The sequence below is a fragment of the Callithrix jacchus genome, chromosome 3 (assembly GCF_049354715.1).
Source record: "Callithrix jacchus isolate 240 chromosome 3, calJac240_pri, whole genome shotgun sequence".
Taxonomy (NCBI): Eukaryota; Metazoa; Chordata; class Mammalia; order Primates; family Cebidae; genus Callithrix; species Callithrix jacchus.
This window is the reverse complement of record NC_133504.1, coordinates 58,006,497-58,027,540: the sequence shown is the minus strand read 5'-3', so window position 1 is coordinate 58,027,540 and position 21,044 is coordinate 58,006,497.

Below are 21,044 nucleotides of genomic sequence, written 5' to 3'. Positions count from 1 at the left end.
CAGGAGAATCGCTTGAACCTGTGAGGCAGAGATTGCGGTGAGCCGAGATCATGCCATTGTGTGATGAAAGTCCATCTCAAAAAAAAAAAAAAAAACAAAACTTAGTTGGGTGTGGTGGTGCACACCTGTAGACTCAGCTACTTGGAGGGCTGAGAATCACCTGAGCCTGGGGAGGTCAAGACTGCGGTGAGTCGAAATTGAGCCACTGCACTCCAGCCTGATCAATCGAAGTGAGAACTTGTCTTAAAAAAGAAGAAAGAAAGAAAGAAAGAAAGGAAGGAAGGAAGGAAGGAAGGAAGGAAGGAAGGAAGGAAGGAAGGAAGGAAGGAAGGAGAGAGAGAGAGAGAGAGAGAGAGAGAGAGAAAGAAAGAAAGAGAGAAAGAAAGGCAGAAATCCAATGTGTGCCGTATCTACCCATCATGAGAGAAGGGCCTCCGTTCAAAAGTATTTCTCTCTCTGGAGTGGACGCTGTGGCTCACACCTGTAATCCCAGCACTTGGGACCCCAAGGTGGGTGGATCACCTGAGGTCAAGAGTTCGAGACCAGCCTAGCCAACATGGTGAAACCCTGCCTCTACTAAAAATACAAAAATTAGACAGGTGTGGTAGGGACATCAGTAGTCACAGCCACTTGGGAGACTGAGGCAGGAGAATTGCTTGAATATAGGAGGCAGAGGTTACAGTGAGCTGAGATCACACAGTTGCACTCCAGCCTCAGGGACAAGAGTGAAATGCCATCTCCAGGGTGAGGGGGGGGGAAAGCATTTCTCTCTCAAGGCAGTGGCTTAGGGACCTTGCTTAAATAGCACTTTAACAAAGAACCAAAAATCCTACGTAGTGACAAGGTAAGGGAGAGAGAAGTTCTAGTCATTTATTTATTTATTCATTTATGACAGGGTTTCTCTCTGTTGCCCAGACTGGAGGCACTGGCACCATCATAGCTCTCTGCAGCCTCAACCTCCTGGCCTCAAGCAATCCTCCCACCTCAGCCTCCAGCATAGATAGGACTACAGGCATGTGTCACCATACCCTGCAAATTTTTTTAAAACAATTTCATAGAGATGAGATCCTGCTCTGTTGCCCAGGCTGGAGTTCTAGGGGTTTTGTTTTTTTGAGATGAAGTCTCACTCTGTCGCCCAGGCTGGAGTGCAGTGGCATGATTTTGGTTCACTGCAATCTCTGTCTCCCGGGTTCAAGAGATTCTGGTGCCTCAGCCTCCTGAGTAGCTGGGATTACAGGCACCGGCCACCTTGTCCAACTAATTTTTGTATTTTTAGTAGAGACGGGGTTTCACCATAATGGCCAGGCTGGTCTCGAACTCCTGACCTCAGGTGATCCACCCACCTTGGACTCCAAAAGTGCTGGGATTACAGGTATAAGCCACCGTGCCCAGCTGAATTCTAGGGTTTTAAAAGGTGTACAAATGTGGAAAGATAGTAAAGTCTGTTCCCAGATTCCAGTGGTGCCCGCTGGTCCTTTCTCTGTGCCAATACACAAGTGCTGTCTCCAATAAGGAAGAGTGTATGTCTCACCATCAGGCAAACAGAGGCTGAGGCAGAGTGTTCCCTAGCATTTTCAATGCCTTTATCGTAACAATCCTCAATATTTGGGGGAGAAATATTTTGGTTTCCTTCATAATGATTAGTTTGTCCATTTCTATAATTTTATCAGCACAGGATGTTATATAAATGGAATCATATAATATATATAACCTTTTAGGATTTAATTTTCTAGTGAGAAATCCAGGTGGTTTTGTGTACTCTTTCTATTGCTAAGTAGGATTCCACAGTATGAATCTATCAACTTGAAACAACCCAGATGACCTCCAAAGGGTAAATGATTATTGTTGGAGGTCATCTGGGTTGTTTCAAGTGTTTAGCTATTTACTAATAAAATTGCTATAAACATTTATGTACAGATTTTTGTACGTAAGTCTTCATTTCTAGGATCAATACCCAGGAATACAATTACTGAGTTGTAAGGTAGTTGCATATTTGGTTCTTTAGAAAACTGACAAACTATTTTCCAAAGTGGCTGTAACATTTTAAATTTCACCAACAATGAATGAGTGGATCCATTTTGCCTTCATCCTTGTCAACATTTGTTGTTGCCAATATTAACTTTAGCCATTCTGATAGGTACATAGTGAGATCTCATTGTGATTTTAATTTGCATTTCACTAATAGTTAATGCTGTTGAGCATCTTTTCATGTACTTATTTTCTAACTCTATATATTTTTTGGTAAATGTCTTGCCCATGTTCTTTTTTTTTTTTTTTTTTTTGAGACGGGAGTTTCGCTCTTGTTACCCAGGCTGGAGTGCAATGGCGCGATCTCGGCTCACCGCGACCTCTGCCTCCTGGGTTCAGGCAATTCTCCTGCCTCAGCCTCCTGAGTAGCTGGGATTACAGGCACGCGCCACCGTGCCCAGCTAATTTTTTGTATTTTTAGTAGAGACGGGGTTTCACCATGTTGACCAGGATGGTCTTGATCTGTTGACCTCGTGATCCACCCACCTCGGCCTCCCAAAGTGCTGGGATTACAGGCGTGAGCCACCACGCCCGGCCTTTTTTTGTTTTTTTTTTAACAGAGTCTTGCTCTGTTGCTCAGTCTGGAGTGCAGGGGTGTGGTCATGACTCACTGCAGCCTTGACCTCCTGGGCTCAAGAAGCAGATCTTCCCAAGTTGCCAGGACTACAGGTGGGCACTATCACGCCTGGCTAATTTTTTTATTTTTGTAGAGACGAGGGCTTGCTTTGTTGACCAGGCTGCTCTTGAACTTCTGGCTTCAAGCAATCCTCCTGCCTTAGCCTCCCAAAATGCTAGGCTTATAGGCATGAGCCACTGTGCCCAGCTCTGTGTTTTAAGTGGATTGTTCTTTTTGAGTATTGAGTTTTCAGGGTTCTTTTTACAGTCTAGATTCTAGTCCTTTGTAGAATATATGGTTTCCAAATATTTTCTCCCACTCTGAGCTTGTCTTTTTATCCTCTAATGTCATTTGCAGAACAATAGTTTTAATTTAGATGAAGTCCAATTTATCAATGTTTTCTCTCAAAAATGTGCTTTTAGTGTCAAATCTAAGAATTCCTTGCCTAGCCCTAGATCCTTAAGATTTTCTCTTTTTTTCTGGAAGTATTACAGTTTTTTATATTTAAGTCTGTGATCCATTAGAGTTTATTTTTATGTAAGGTATGAGAATTAGAGCCCAGGCTGGGCGAAGTGGCTCATGCCTGTAATCCCAGCACTTTGGGAGGCCAAGACAGGCGGATCACCTGAGTTCGGGAGTTCGAGACCAGCCTGACCAACATGTAGAAATCCCATCTCTACTAAAAATACAAAATTAGCCAGGCCTGGTGGCACATGCCTGTAATCCCAGCTACTCGGGAGGCTGAGGCAGGAGAATCACTTGAATCCAGGAGGCGTGAACCGGGATCATGCCATTGCATTCCAGCCTGGGCAACGAGAGTGAAACTCCATTTCAAAAAAGAATTAGAGCCTGGAAAAAGTAGTGTGACCTTGTCACTACAAAAAAAATTTTTTTAATTAGCCAGGATTAGCTGGGCATTGTGGCACACACCTCTAGTTCAGCTACTTGGGAGGTTGAGGTGGGTGGGAGGATCTCTCCAGCCCAGAAGTATAAGGCTGCAGTGAGCTGTTATGATGATATTGCACTCTGGCCTGGGCACCAGACCAAGACCATGTCTCAAAAAAAAAAAAAAGAATTAGGTCATTATGTCATGGTACTTTTATTGATCAATGCACATCCACTTGCTCTAGCACTCTTTCTTGGAAAGGCTACCTATCCTCCATTGAGTTGCTTTTGTATCTGTCAAAAATCAGTTGGCTCATGCCTGTGATCCCAGCACTTTAGGAGCACAAAGCAAGAGGATCTCTTGAGCCAGTAGTTCAAGACCAGCCTGGGCAACAAAGCGAGACCCTATCTCTATTAAAAAAATGTTTTTAATCACTTGGGCATATTTACATGGATCTGATTTTGAGTTTTTCATTCTGTTTCATTAATCTATTTTTGATCCTTCTGTTAATACTACAGTTGTGATTACTATAGCAATTTAAGTCTTGAAATAGGGTAGAACAGGCCAGATGCAGTGGCTCACTCCTGTAATCCCAGCACTGTGGGAGGCCAAGGAGGGTGGATCACGAAGTCAGGAATTTGAAACTAGCCTGACCGCCAGGGGCAGTGGCTCACACCTGTAATCCCAGCACTTTGGGAGGCTGAGGCAGCTGGATCACGAGGTCAAGAGGTCGAGACCATCCTGGTCAACATGGTGAAGAAACCCCGTCTCTACTAAAAATACAAAAAATGGTCATGGTGGCGTGTGCCTGTAATCCAAGCTACTCAGGAGGCTGAGGCAGGAGAATTGCCTGAACCCAGGAGGCAGAGGTTGCGGTGAGCTGAGATCTCGCCATTGCACTCCAGTCTGGGTAACAAGAGCGAAACTCCGTCTCAAAAAAAAAGAAGAAAGAAAGAAACTAGCCTGACCAACATGGTAAAACCCTGTCTCTACTAAAAATACAAAAATTAGCCTGGCATGTGATGATGCGTGCCTGTAATCCCAGCTACTCAGAAGGCTGACGCAAGAGAATCAATTGAACCCAGTAGGCGGAGGGTGCAGTGAGCTGAGATCTCACCATTGCACTCTAGCCTGGGCAACAGAGCAAGACTCCCTCTCAAAAAAAAAAAAAAAAGAAAGAAAGGAAAGAAAGAAAAGAAAGAAATAGGCTAATTTCTCTTACTTTATTCTTCTTTTTCAAAAATGTTTTAGCTATTCTAGTTCTTTTGCCTTCCCCGATCAATTTTAAATTATCTTTTCTGTATCTACAAGGAATTGGAATTTTTACAGGAATTGCATTAAACCTACCTATTTGGGAAGAACATCGTTTTCGTTTTCCTAAGTCTTTCAATCCATGAACACTGTATGTCTTTCCATTTATTTAGATCTGCTTTGATTTTTTTAATTAGCATTTTGTGGTTTCCAGCATACAAGTCTTGTACATGTTTTGTTAGATTTACAGTTTGGTTTTTTGTTTGTTTGTTTTTTAAAAATAGGGTTTCACCATGATGGCCAGGCTGGTCTTAAAACTCTTGATCTCAGGTGATCCACTGACCTCAGCCTCCCAAAGTGCTAGGATTACAGGCGTGAGCCACCGCGCCCGGCTACAGTTTGGTTTTTTAATTTATTTTATTTTATTTTTTTCTGGGTTGGTTGTTTATTTGAGACAGAGTCTCCTCCATCACCCATGCTGGAATGTAGTGGTACAATCTCAGCTCACTGCAACCCTGGCCTCCTAGGTTCAAGTGAGTCTCTTGCCTCAGCCTCCTGAGTAGCTGGAATTACAGGCATGAGCCACCACACCAGGCGAATTTTTGTTTTTTTTAGTAGAGATGGGGTTTTGCCATGTTGGCAAGGCTGGTCTTGAACTCCTGACGGCAAGTGATCCGCCCACCTTGGCCTCCCAAAGTGCTGGGATTATAGGCATGAGACATTGCATCCAGCCTTTTCTGTTTTTAGTGACTATAAATGGTATTGTTGCCCCGGCTGGAGTGCAATGGCATGATCACAGCTCACTGCAGCCTCAACCATCTGAGTTCAAACAATCCTCCCACCTCAGCCTGCTCCCCTGCTTCCCTAGTAGCTGGGTCTACAGGAGTGTGCCACCACACCCAGCTAACTGCTAATTTTTGTATTGAGTTCCTGAGCTCATGACTCAGCCTCCAAAGTGCTGGGATTTCCATGCCCAGCCTGGTGTTATACTTTTAATTACAGCGTCTACATAGTCATTGCTGGTATACAGAAACGCAATTGATTTTGTATGCTTATTTTGTATCTTGTGACCTTGCTGAACTCATTTATTAGTTCTAGGATTTCTTTTTGTAGATTCCTTGAGAAAATATCATATTATCTGCAAATAGAAACAGGTTTATTTCCTTTGCATCTGTATGCCTTTTATTTCCTTTATTTGCCTTATTTCCTTGGCTAGAACTTCCAGCATTATAACTGAAAAAGGGTGGTTCTAATCCCCAGTACCTCAAAATATGACTGTATTTTGAGATAGGGTGATATGATTTGAATATGTGTCCCCACCAAATCTCATGTCAAATTGTGATCCCATTGTTGTCGGTGGGACCTGGTGGGAAATGATTGGATCATGTGGGTCCCATCATTGTGGGAGTTCCCACAAATGAGTTAGCACCATCCCCTCGGTGCCATTCTCATGATAGTGAGTGAATTGTCATGAGATCTGGTTGTGTAAAAGTGTGTGTCACTTCCTTCCTGTCTATCTCCCTCCTGCTCAGGCTATGTATTCAAATTATCTGAATTGTGATAGTTGTGTTTTTTGAGAAAAATCTTTTCATCTAAATTGTAAAATTTATGTATGTGGAGTTGTGCCTTGTATTCTCTATTTATCCTACTTATTTTTAAATATGTTGATTTATTTAATTTTTGTTCCAAGATGGAAAATAGCTTTATTATTTACATTACAGTAAAAAATAGAGGCCAGGGCCGGGTGCAGTGGTTCACGCCTGTAATCCCAGCACTTTGGGTGGCCGAGGCAGATGGATCACGAGGTCAAGAGATCGAGACCATCCTGGTCAACATGGTGAAACCCTCCCTGTCTCTACTAAAAATACAAAAAATTAGCTGAGCATGGTGGCGCGTGCCTGTAATCCCAGCTACTCAGGAGGCTGAGGCAGGAGAATTGCCTGAACCCAGGAGGCGGAGGTTGCTGTGAGCCGAGATCGCGCCATTGCACTCCAGCCTAGGTAACAAGAGCGAAACTCCGTCTCAAAAAAAAAAAGTAGAGGCCAGACACGGTGGCTCACGCCTATAATCCCAGCACTTTGGGAGGTAAGGCAAGCAGATCACGACGCCAGGAGTTCAAGACCAGACTGGCCAATACAGTGAAACCCATCTCTACTAAAAATACAAAAATTAACCAAGTCTGGTGGTACACACCTGTAGTCCCAGCTACTTGGGAGGCTGCGGAAGAATTACTTGAACCTAGGAGGCAGAGGTTGCGCAGATATTGTAGTGGGCCAAGATCAAGCCACTGCACTCCAGCCTGGGCGACAGAGCGAGACTCCATCTCAAAAAAAAAAAGAAAATAACAACCATATAATATAGAATAGTTCCCAGAAAAGGAAGCAAATCTAACCAATCAAAGATGTTAGCATTCTAGTGAAGAACCCTTCAGACATGTATCTATCCACCAGTTCAAGTACATGAATGCATATTTAGATGTGTGTTTTATATAAATAGATCATACTATACATGCTCATCTGTAACCATCCCTTTCATTCAACAAATCTATGTCAGCATAGATCCACACCATCATTTATGAGGACCACAAGGTATTCCATTGTGTGAATATATCAAAATTTACTTAACCCTATTTGATATTGATTGTCAAAAAGCTAAGTTGTTTCTAGTCTTTCTTTTATGTATACAACACTGTGGGTGAACATCCTTGTTCATTTAGCTTAACACAGATGTGTAGTTAACTCTTCAAAATTATTTCCTAAGAGAAGGATTACTGGTACGTTCATTGAAAATTCTGATCCATGTTATATAGATATATTACGTAGGAAAAAGAAGAAGGAAAAGAAGGAGAAGAAGAGAAAAAAAGGGGAGGAGGAAGAGAAGAAGGAGAAGAAAAACGGAAGAAGAAGAAATAATTCTGATACATATGATCAAACTACATTCCACAAAAATATATTACCCTGTCATGACCTTGCACACACTGTCCTTTTAACAATCAGATTTTTTTGGTACCTACTGTAGTTTGTGTTTTGCTTTTCTTCGATTACTTTTTTTTCTTAGCTGGTGATAACAGAACCATTTCTTCTATTACTTTTAAAATTAATGTGTTTATGAGGTTTTTTGGTTTTCTTTTGTCTTGTCCTGTGTTTCCTTTTCAAGTGCTACCTAGAAGCAACAGGTTTCATTAGGCACTCTAGAGCACACGTTCCCAACCCCCACACTAAAGACCCATATAGTCGTAGGTCTGTTAGGAGCCAGGCCACACGGCAGGAGGTGAGGATGGATGAGTAAGTGTTACTGCCTGATCTCTGCCTCCTGGCAGAGCAGTACCAGCATTAGATTCTCATAGGAGCACAAACTCTATTGTGAACTGCACGTGCAAGGGATCTAAGCTGCATGCTCCTTATGAGAATCTAATGCCTGATGATCTGAGGTGGAACAATTTCATCCCAAAAGCATTCCCCCACCCTGTCCTCAGAAATATTGTCTTCCATGAAACCAGTCCCTGGCGCCAAAAGGGCTGAGGACTGCTGCTATAGAGGATTGATTTAAGAAACTCTCTTAAAGAAACACTCTTAATGGAAAAAAGATCCACCTTTAATACCATTCCCCAAAATGATGGCAGCTTGAGTAGTTTCATGTTTTCTAATTTTCTGTTCTTGTTGTTTTTGTAGAGATAAGATCTCACTCTGTTACCGAGGCTAGTCTTGAACTCCTGGGCTGAAGTGATCCTCCTGCCTCGGCTCCCCGAAGTGCTAGGATTACAGGCATGAGCCACCAAGCACAGCCCTCGTGTTTTCTAATTTTACTGAAAAGTATTAAAATAAAAAGCTAGTTGGAGATGGCTGGGTGATGATGGTTGCATGACAATGTGAACATACTTAATGTCACTGAACTGTACACTTAAAAATTGTTAAAAAGGTAAATTTTATGTTATATATATTTTACCACAGTTTTTTTTAACCCAGTTGGGGAAGACAGATATAGATATTTGTGCATATAGACAAGAATTTTGACTTCATTACTTTATGACAGAAGAATTGACTCTGTCTACTCTCCTTAAAAGAAAAAAAAATGAGAGTAAAGATGGTGTGACTAAGATTCCATTTTCGTGTTCCATACTCTTAAGAAATATGAGCTTCTTAAAAATTTAAATCCATCCTTGTTTTATTTTGAGATGGATAAAATAGTAAATCATATCATTCACAAACTGAATAGGAAGCAAAGGGTACAATAGAGAAACATAAATAAATGATATCCTCATCTTAAAGACTTAGCTTATATGCCACAAATTTACTTCTAAGAATAATGATATTATACATAAGTTCATTTATATATCAAACTATGTTACAGACAAAATAATCTATCAAATCTTCTGGAACGACAGCTTTTAAAAATCCTTTTATGCTTCTATTCTAGTTCAAAAGGCTTAGAGGTCCTCTTCCTGCCACTTGCTGATGTTTTTGGTAACATTATTCAGTAATTTGTTCATATTTCATTATTGACTGTCATTTTCATTAGCATCTACTAATATTTCCCCAGTTCCTGTTAGAGACTGATTATACGATTTGGTGACACAGGTTCCTGTGGCCAGATCATTGAGTCATCACATGCAACTAAGACCTTCCAATTGTCTAGGGAACCACAGTCGAATTGTGGAAAAGTCTAGAAAAATACTAAGAGAACTTGTCCTTGCTTTTGGAGCTCTGATACCCAAGTTCTCCTGTGGCACCTCTGCTCTCTTCACACATACACAGAACCTTCCTTACAGTGCTGGGACCCAGAAAGAAAGGATTCCCATGGGTATGGAAAGGGGGCTCGGAGATGGAGAGTCTTGTGCTCCTGCTGTTTGCCTGGCCTTCAGCTAAGAGGTCACTGAGGAGATAGCAGAGTCCAATTCCATTCTGACCATCTCCACCCACATGCCAAATGTTTTATGTTTCATATTTTATGTTTCTTGATTTGCCTTATACTTAAAAACAAATCCCGTGTAGTCATTCCTGTGTTGCCTACCCTCCAATGGCTTTCCATTGCTTTTAGAATGAAATCCAAATTCCTTCTATTACAGTTGTGCCCTGGTTCCTGCCACACTGACGCCTTTCTGTCCTTCAATGTCACCAAATGCTTTCCCAGCTCCAGCTCTTCCTAAAGGTAGGCTCATTCTCACCCTCCAGTTCCAATTCAAATATCACTTGCTCTCTATCACATTGTCTTATTTACTTCCTTCACAGCACTGATGACACTATATTTATCAGGCTTATTTTTCTGGATTATTGTCTGTCTCTCCTCCCTCAACTAGAATGTAAGTTTCATACAGACACCCTTGTCTGTCTTGTGTATTGCATCCCCAGCATCTAGCACTGTGCCTGCAATATGCTAAATGTGCAACGTGAGTGTTTGTGGAATGAACAAATGAATGAGCCCTGGTGATCCCTATACCCTCCACCCCAAATCAGCATAAGTGTCTATGAAACTGAGCTCCCCAATATAATATATACCATCTTGTGGAAAAGCCATTATCTTGCAATCCTAGAATTTATAGTCTAAGGTTCATTCTTAAAAAAAAAAGACATAGTCGATGTGCTAAGAGTGTCTCTGTTCTACCCTCAAAACAGATAAATTTGCCATTTTGAAGGGAGAACACCTAGTGGCTTAAACTTATATCTTACAGGTGTGGAAAAGACCAGATACTTGCTGAACTTCCATGTAGGCTGTATCCCCAGGAAGATGTAACTGGAATGTAGAGATGTAAAGCATAAACCTCTAATGAGTTGCACTTAAAGGGCTGTGGTTTTAATGGAGTCTAGAAAAATGCACACAAGAAGCAAGAATCCACCTGTGTGTATCAAACACTGTACACTCTAGGAGGAAGAATATCTGTTTTTAAATAACCTTCTTTAAACATAATTATTCCCAAATACCAAAAAGAAATCCTTTCATGGCGAGCACACCAACAGGAACTGTGACAAGCCCAGCTGGTTCCTGTGCAGTCCCCTCCTGCCCCCACTTCTATTCTGTTGATCCAGGCACTATAGCCAGCAATAGCTTCTCCTCAGGTGCTCTAGGCAAGCTCCTTCCCAGGAAGCTATAAGTTACCCAGGAGGCGGGGTGCTGGAAGTGAGGGTGCTTCTTTCCCTCTTATTTGAATGATTGAATGTCTTAAAGTAAGACTCATCTATTATTTAGATCAATTTTTTAAAATAATAAAAAGAACATAATTTTACTTAAAAAACAAAGCTCTAGCTTTCCTTCTCAGAATGAGGCTCTCTGTATTCCTGGTTGACAACCACTTGAAAAACAATTTGGTAATTCTTTTTTTCTATATATATATATTGGACAGGTTCTCACTCTGTCACCCAGAATGCAGTGCAGTGCCACAATCTCGGCTCACTGCAACATCCGCCTGCCAGGTTCAAGTGATTCTCCTGCCTCAGCCTCCCAAGTAGCTGGGATTACAGACAAGCACCATCACGCCTGGCTAATTTTTGTATTTTTAGTAGAGGTGTGGTTTCGTCATGTTGGCCAGGCTTCTCTCAAACTCCTGACCTCAAGTGATCCTCCCACCTTGGCTTCCCAAAGTGCTGGGATTACAGGCATGAACCACCACGCCGGACCATGAGAGAACTTTTTCTGGTGATGGAAATGTTCTCATCTGTATTGTTGTGGTGATTGTATAAGAATATATATATGAAAACTCAGAGAACTGTGCACTTACAAATGGAGGCAATTTTTGAGATCACTGAAGTGTGAGGTATGTCAGTTTAAGGCTGCTTATTTGGTGACTTGAAATGATCAGGAATCAAGGGTCTTCCTGGATTGCAGACCTATACTCTTGAAAATTTGGCTTTGGTAATTAGGCTTTCCCCTCATGACTGATGTGCTGTCAGTTTCAAAGTATATAGAAATAAAACTTTCTGGCTTGGCGCGTTGGCTCACGCCTATAATCCCAGCACTTTGGAAGGCCAAGGCAGGTGAATCACCTGAGGTTGGGAGTTGGAGACTAGCCTGACCAACATGGAAAAACCCTGTCTCTACTAAAAAATACAAAAAATTTGCCAGGTGTGGTGGTGCATGCCTGTAATCACAGCTACTCAGGAAGCTGAGGCAGGAGAATTGTTTGAACCCAGAGGCAGAGTTTGCAGTGAGTAGAGGTCACACCATTTCACTCCAGCCTGGGCAACAAAATCGAAACTGTCTCAAAAAAAAAAAGAAAAAGAAAGAAAACTTTTTGCTCTCCAGCCCTTTCCTTGCTCCCTGTTAAGGCTTCTATTTAATTGATCTGATTGGGTGGTCCATGATCCCTCTCTAGTTAAGATACTGCCTTACTGTTGAGGATCCCTTAAACGAAGATTTTTTTTTTTTCCCCATCTCACCTGGGAAATCCAACGAAGACTTTAACTAGAATCTGAGCCTTTATTTTGGAAAGGCAGAATCTTGGTGACTCAGAGCTATTTCTGCAAACAGAAATTCTCGTCTTAAGGTTTTTTGGGAATTGTTGTTGTTGTTGTTGTTGTTGTTTTGTTTTGTTTGTTTTTGAGACACTCTGTTGCCCAGGCTGAAGTACAGTGATGCCATTATGGCTCACTGTAGCCTCGACCTCCAGAACTCAGGTGATCCTCCCACCTCAGCCTCCCGAGCACCTGGGACTACAGGTGCATACCACCATGCCTGGCTAATTATTGTATTTTTTGTAGAAATGGGGTTTTGCCATGTAGTCCAGACTGGTCTCACACCTGGGCTCAAGCGATCTATCTGCCTTGACTTCCTAAAGTGCTAGGATTACAGACATGAGTCACTGCACCCAGTCTTAAGGTTTTTAAATTAATGATTGTAAATGGGGAAAGCATTCCTGAAATTGAAGTAAAGGATACTGGAGCAGATGTGTGGTTCAAATAAACTGACTTACACTGTAACATATTGACTGACTTTTGTTGCCAGTTTACTAGATCTGTTATTTTTTGTTTTGGTTTGGTTTGGTTTTCAGATGGAGTTTCACTCTGTCACCCAGGCTGGAGTGCAATGGCATGATCTGGGCTCACCCAACCTCCGCCTCCCAGGTTCAAGCAATTCTCCTGCCTCAGTATCCCAAATAGCTGGGATTACAGGTGCCCAGCCACCACATCCAGCTAATTTTTGTAGTTTCAGTATAGACGGGGTTTCACCACATTGGTCAGGGTGGTCTCAAACTCCTGACCTCAGGTGATCTGCCCTCCTCAGCCTCCCAAAATGCTGGGATTACAGGTGTGAGCCACCACGCCCAGCCAGATCTGATATTATTTTAAGAGGCTTCTGAAGAAGCATTAGTTAAAAGTGTGATACTTTCTGTTTGTTCAGGCACCCCTTCCTCTACAGAGGAAGCTGTTTCTCTTTCTCTTCTCTTCTACCTATTAAACCTCCACTTCGAAAGTGTCTCTTTGTGTGTCTCTATGTCCTAAATTTTTCTGGGCGCATAAGGATGAACACCGGGTTTATACCCTAGACAAGGTAGCCACTTCACAGGCTGTACAAGAAGCATGATGCTGGTATCTGCTCAGCTTCTGGGGAGGCCTCAGGAAACCTACAATCACAGCAGAAGGTGAAGCAGGAGCAGGCACATCACAGGACCAGAACAGGCACAGGAGGGTGGAGGCAGAGAGATGCCTCACACTCTTAAACAACCAGATCTCAAGAGAACTCTATCACGAGAACAGCACCAAAAGGAGGGTGCTAAATTGTTCGTGAAGGAGCTACTCCCACGATCCAATCACCTCCCACTAGGCCCCACTTCCAACACTGGGGATTACAATTCAATGTGAGATTTGGGGCCAGGCACAGTGGTTCACGCCTGTAATTCCAGACACTTCGGGAGGCTGAGGCAGGCGGATCACCTGAGGTCAAGAGTTCTAGACCAGCCTGGCCAACATGGAGAAACCACATCTCTACCAAAAATACAGATGTTAGCCTGGCGTGCTGCTGGCTGCCTGTAATCCCAGCTACTCAGGAGGCCGAGGCAGGAAAATTGCTTGAACCCGGGAGGTGGAGGTTGCAGTGAGCCAAGATCACGCCATTGCACTCCAGCCTGAGCAACAAGAGTGAAACTCCTTCTCAAAAACAAACAAATAAACAAACAAACAAAACATGGGCGATTTGGTTGGGGATACAGATCCAAACCATGTCAACGGACATCCTAATAGGTGTGAGGTTTTGATTTGTGTTTCCCTGATGATTAGTGATGGAGGGCATCTTTTTCTATACCTGTTGGCTATTTGTATGTCTTTGGAGAAATATCTATTCAAGTCCTTTGCCTGTTTTTGAACTGGGTTATTTAATTTTTTGCTATTGAGTTGTAGGAGTTCCTTATATATTTTTGGATATTAACCCCTATTAGATATATGGTTTGCGAATATTTCCTCACATTCTGTAGGTTGCCTTTTCCCTCTGTCGATGGTTTTCTTTGCTGTGCAGAAGGTTTTTTGTTTGATGTTGTCCCACTTGTCTATTTTTACTTTTGTTTCTTGTGATTTTGGTGTCACAACCGAGACATCATTGCCAAGATATCATCTGGTTTCTTAACAGAAAAAAAGTATGATGTAGAAAGACAGACATTTAATATTCCATGTGCGGCTTAGCTATTCCTGTTAAGTTCACTCCATTTCAACCTCTACGTTAGCTCTCAAGGACGTCTATGAGCAGCTGAGTGGTGTCTTTGTGACAGCGATCCTCCGAGTGTGGGGCCTGCAGTGCTGGGCCACCATCATGGAGGTTCCCTGTTAAAATGCAGGTTCCCGGGCTCTACCGTAAACCTCTCACACCTCAATGAGATGGACCAAGGACCTCCGTCTTGGATGATAACCACAATGATGCTCACATGCTCCCAGTTTTGAGAATCATTGTTGCTTCCCTTTGGAGATAACTGTTGAGGATGGGAGGGCACAGCTCTTCAGGGACAGCAAAACACCCCCAGGAAGAAGGCTCAAGGGCTGAGAGCCTGCCTTATAGAGAAGCCAGTGGCTGGCAGAGCTTCACAAAGCACCAAAACAGGAGTGTAGGTCGTGTCATCTTTGCAGGTGTGGCCAGCTGGAAGAAGACCCAGTGGCGCTCCTGAAAATTGTGAGTCCCTTGTAGAAGACACTGTGGCCTCATACCCTTGGAGCCCCTTTATGCACTTCCCCATTTGGGAAAGCTGTATCTCAAGGTTTCCTCCTGGCTTCCTAAAGTAAAACTTTCAGAGCTTTTTGCCCTCAGCAGGATATTGACACTCCATGGTTACTAAGAAACTTTCAGACATCTGAGAGGGCAAGTCATTTTGAACTTGGTGGTCAAGAGTCCAGGCTGAAGAGTAGTTCAGTCAAGCATTGTGCCAATCCCAGCCAGCCCTGCAGAATTCACGGGAAGCCCAACTCCTCCTCCCTTACAACTTGACAGGACCCCCTTGAACCCCTACTGGACTAGTCCCCACATGGCTCCATAGAGGTGACTCTGATGGCTCAAATGGCTTTCAGAAGGGTCTGTACCAGAGTTAGGTAACCTTTGAGAATCACCAGATGAAACTATGGATGTAACTCACTGTTAGGGCCATTCAGCAAGATCTGTTAAGAAAGTGAAGAGCCTTTGGGCAGGATGCGGTGGCTCACACCTGTAATCCCAGCACCTTGGGAGGCCGAGGTGGGTGAATCATTTGAGATCAGGAGTTCAAGTCCAGCCTGGCCAACATGGTGAAACCCTGGCTCTACCAAAAATATAATAATTATCTGCCAGATGGTAGTGGCACATGCCTGTAATCCCAGCTGCTCCGGAGGTTGAAGCAGGAAAATCACTTGAACCTTGAGAGTGACGCAGAGATGGAGCAGCAGGGAGATGGGGTAAGATTTTTTTTAAAAATTGACCAGGCACAGTGGCTCATGCCTGTAATCCCAGCTCTTTGAGGAGCCAAGATGGGAGGATCACTGGAGGCCAGGAGTTGAAAACCAGGCTAAGCAACACAGAAAAATCCCCACCTTTACAAAAAAATAACAGCAATAATAAAATTAGCCAGGTGTGGTGGCATGTGCCCATAGTCCCATTGGCTCAGAAAGCTGAGGCAGGAGAATCACTGGAACCACAGGGCTGGAAGCTGCAGTGAGCCATGATCATGCCACCAAACTCCAGCCTGAGTGAAAAAGTGAGACCCTCTTTCTTAAAAAAGAAAAAAAATCGAGGTGCGGTGGCTCATGCCTGTTATCCTAGCACTTTGGAAGGCCGAGGTGGGTGGATTAGCAGGTCAGGGGAGTAAGACTATCCTGGCTAACACAGTGAAACTTCATCTCTACTAAAAATACAAAAACTCAGCCGGGCATGATAACATGTGCCTATAGTCCCAGCTACTCGGGAGACTGAGGCAGAATTGCTTGAACCCTGGAGGCAGAGGTTGTAGTGAGCTGAGATCATACCACTGTGCAGCCTGGGCAACAGAGTGAGACTCTGTCTCAAAAAAAGAAAAAGAAAAAAAAAGTAATATGGTAGGAGATGCTTTGAAGCTACATAATAAATACATACTTTACTCCAAGAATCGGGAATAAAACAATTTTATTAAAAATGAACATAGGTATATCATGATGTAGAAGGCCAAAATTGCACAAATTTGGCCAGGCACGGTGGCTCATGCCTGTAATCCCAGCACTTTGGGAGGCTGAGGTGGGTGGATCATTTGAGGTCCTGAGTTTGAGACCAGCCTGGCCAACATGATGAAACCCCGCCTCTACTAAAAATACAAAAATTAGCCAGGCATGGTTGTGGGTGCCTGTAGTCCCAGCTACTCAAGAGGCTGAGGCAGGAGAATCGCTTGAACCCAGAGACAGAGGTAGCGGTGAACTGAGATCGCACCATTGTACTCCAGCCTGGATGACAGAGTGAGACTCTGTCTCAAAAAAAAACAAAAAAAAAAAAAAAAAAGAGCCAGGTGTAGTGGTTCATACCTGTAATCCCAGAACTTTGGGAGGCTGATGTGGTGGATGACCTGAAGTCAGGAGTTCGAGAGCAGCCTGATCAACATGGTGAAACCCATTCTCTACTAAAAATCCAAATCCAAAATTAGCCAGGTGTGGTGGCACACTCCTATAATCCCAGCTATTTGGGAGGCTGAGGAAGGAGAATCACTTGAACCCAGGAGGCAGAGGTTGCAGTGAGCCAAGATTGTGTCACTGCACTCCATCCTGGGTGACAGAGCAAGACTCTAAAAAAAAAAAAAGTTGGCCAGGTGCTGTGGCTCACACCTGTAATTCCCAGCACTTTAGGAGGCCTAGGTGGGTGGATCACAAGGTCAGGAGTTAAAGACAAGCCAGGCCAAAATGGTGAAACCCCATCTCTACTAAAAATACAAAAATTAGCCAGGTGTGGGGCAGGTGCCTATAATCCCAGCTACTCAGGAGGCTGAGGCAGAGAACTGCTTGAACCCGGGAGGTGGAGTTTACAGTGAGCTGAGATCGCACCACTGCACTCCAGCCCGGGCAACAAAGCAAGACTCCATCTCAAAAAAAAAAGAGTTGCACCAATTTTTATGATGAAATAGGAAACTTGAAAGAAATTTTACAGGGTGTCAGTTCCTGTGGACTAACCCAGCTTGAGAAGCTCCTCATGGCCTGCACCATCTCCAGTATATTCTCTGGCCTCATCAATTTCTGGCCTTATTATCAATTGCAGAGTTTACTGTATTCGGAACCTATAGTCTTCTAAGCCTCAGCTGTTTTTACTTCTGACTTAGTATTGATTTTACAGGCTGCCAATTGATTTCCAATTGATTTTTTTAAATATATTTTATGGCGGGCAAGGTGGCTCACACCTGTAATTCCAGCATTTTGGGAGGCTAAGGCAGGCAGATCACCTGAGGTCAGGAGTTGGAGACTAGTCTGACCAACATGGTGAAACCCCGTCTCAAAAAAGAACAAAAAAATTAAAAATTAAGAAAAAAAAAAACATTTTAAACAGAAATATTCTGATGCTTTTTTTTTTTTTAAGATGGATTTTTGCTTCTGTGGCCCAGGCTGGAGTGCAATGCCGCGATCTTGGCTTACTACAACCTCCGCCTCCTGGGTTCAAGCAATTTTCCTGCCTCAGCCTCCCGAGTAGCTGGGATTACAGGCGCCTGCCACCACACCCGGCTAATTTTTGTATTTTTAGTAGAGACTCAGTTTCCCCATGTTGGCCAGGCTGGTCTCAAACTCCTGACCTCAGTTGATCCATCCGCCTCACCCTCTCAAACTGCTGGTATTACAGGCATGAGTCACCGTGCCCAGCCCTGATGCTTTTAAAGTTTGAAAATGGGCCGGGTGCAGTAGCTCACACCTGTAATCCTAACACTTTGGGAGGCCGAGGCGGGCAGATCATGAGGTCAGAAGTTTGAGACCAGCCTGGCCAAATGGTGAAATCCTGTTTCTACTAGAACAAAAAAAATAGCTGAGTGTGGTGGAAAGCTCCTGTCCCAGCTACTCAGTAGGCTAAGGCAGAATAATCGCTCAAACCCAGGAGGCAGAGGTTGCAGTGAGCTGAGATTGTGCCACTGCACTCTAGCTTCCGCGACAGAGTGAAACACTGTCTCACACACACAAAAAAAAGTTTGCAAACTGCCAATGAGGCTGGGCAGTGGCTCACACCTGTAAACCCAGCACTTTGGGAGGCTGAGGTGGGCAGATCACCTGAAGTCAGGAGTTCAAGTCCAGCCTGACCAACATGGAGAAACCCTGTCTCTACTAAAAATACAAAATTAGCTGGGTGTGGTAGTGCATGCCTGTAACCCCAGCTACTTGGGAGGCTGAGGTAGGAGAATGACTTGAACTTGGGAGGCAGAAGATTGCACCATTGCACTCCGGTTTGGGCGACAAGAGCGAAACTCCATCACAAAAAAAAAAAAAATAAATGAAAATGGCCAATGATCCCTTTGGGATGGAGTTGCTATGTAATAATATTATTACCACTAGAAAATTTAATTTTCCAGTCCATTCATACAAGTTTAAAAAGATTTGCTGATTTGCAAGAAAGGGTCCCAATCCCAATGTAAATAATTCTATGTGGCCTTGAAGCCACAGTCTTAACTCACAGCTACATGTACAGCCTAGCAGTTCCTTTGATGCTAAACTTCCAGACAAAGTTTTCTGAGCTAGGTCATTCAAGGGTGGACCTCTTAATTGTGCAGCTTCGTGTGGCTGATGCAATCCTATTATGGTATCTGCTTGAAGGTTGTGTTGTAACTTTAAATAAAACTTTAGTAGAATTACTAGCAATTTTAGTGTTTGCTCACTACAATTATTATACCAGCTAATGAAAAGTTTAGAATACAATTTGGAACACTATCAAATTGGTTCCAGATAACTGATGGATGTGTATGCAAATGAATAGATTTAGAGACATAGATGAAAAACATATTTCTTTTTTTACAGATATATATGGTACTATCAAGGTATACCAACATTTGATTATAATGAGATACATGAGGCTGGGTGTAGTGGCTCATGCCTGTAATCCCAGAACTTTGGGGGGCCGAAGCAGGAGGATCACCTGGGGTCGGGAGTTCGAGACCAGCCTGATCAACATGGAGAAACCCTGTCTCTACTAAAAATACAAAATTAGCCAGTTGTGGTGGCACATCCCTCTAATCCCAGCTACTCAGGAGGCTGAAGGAGGAGAATCACTTGAACCCAGGAGGCAGAGGTTGTGGTGAGCAGACATTGCGCCACTCCAGCCTAGGCAACAAGAGCAAAACTCTGTCTCAAAAAAAAAAGAAGAGAAAAAAAGCAAAGATACATGATAGATTGGTTATTATTTACATGGACAAATAGGTCAGAGCCTGACTCTTTAATATCAAGAAAAATAAGGGTGGTTACTTTGCCCTTGCACTAACCCAGTTTGCTAGGTGACTGAACAGCGAAAAGGAGGGGAGCGAGGATCTGAAATCTCAGACACAGGGAACTTAACTTCATTTTCTAACAGCTTGGTCTCTTACAAACTGATAATTTTTTTTTTTGAGACAGTGTCTCTGTCTGTCACCCAGGCTGGGGTGCAGTGTCTCGATTTCAGCTCACTACAACCTCCGCCTCCCAGGATCAAGCAATTCTCCTGCCTCAGCCTCTTGAGCAGCTGGGATTATAGGCATGTACCACCACACCTAGCTAATTTTTGTATTTTTAGTAGAGATTTTTTTTTTTTTAAGACGGAGTTTCACTCTTGTTACCCAGGCTGGAGTGCAATGGCACGATCTCGGCTCACCACAACCTCCGCCTCCTGGGTTCAGGCAATTCTCCTGCCTCAGCCTCCTGAGTAGCTGGGATTACAGGCATGCGCCACCATGCCCAGCTAATTTTTTGTATTTTTAGTAGAGACGGGGTTTCACCATGTTGACCAAGATGTCTTGATCTCTTGACCTCGTGATCCACCCGCCTCGGCCTCCCAAAGTGCTGGGATTACAGGCATGAGCCACCGCGCCTGGCCAAGATGGGGTTTTACCATGTTGGCCAGGCTGGTCTCGAACTCCTGACCTCAGGTCATACACCCATCTCAGCTTCCCAAAGTGCTGGGATTACAGCCGTGAGCCACTGCGCCAACCCTAATGATGTTTAACCCCCCCCAAAAAAAGTAAGACTGGGGCCACCACATTTGCTACAGTGGAGGACAAAATATTTAGACATTAGGTTAAAAACCTGTGAGAACGTCCTGGGAGTTAAAGAACTGTCATATAACAGGTTCTATGATGGCCCTGTAACTAACACAGCCTGGGATGGTTGGCCCTAACTCACCTAACCAGGGTCCAGAATAGGGCAGGGAAATCACAAACTTCCTAGTCATTATTAAGTGAAGAAAAGCAGATCTCAAAAAAGAATTAGAAGGGCTGGGTGAGGTGGCTCACGCCTATAATCCCAGCGCTTTGGGAGGCTGAGGCCGGTGGATTACCTGAGGTTGGGAATTCGAGACCAGCCTGACCAACATGGAGAAACCCCATCTCTCCTAAAACTACAAAAAATTACCCAGGCGTGGTGGCACATGCCTGTAGTCCCAGCTACTCAGAGGCTGATGCAAGAGAATCAGTTGAACTGAGGAGGCAGAGATTGTGGTGAGCTGAGATCAGCCATAGCACTCCAGCCTGGGCAGTAAGAGTAAAACTCCATCTCAAAAAAATAAAATAGTTTTAGAAAATGACTAGCTATAATTGTACCTTTGATGAACGTAATTCTAAAATTTTGTTGAATTTAAGAGACCATTTTAATTTACAAGATGTTAAAATGTGAAAGCAAACAAATATGGTCTTGGAATTAATGACTG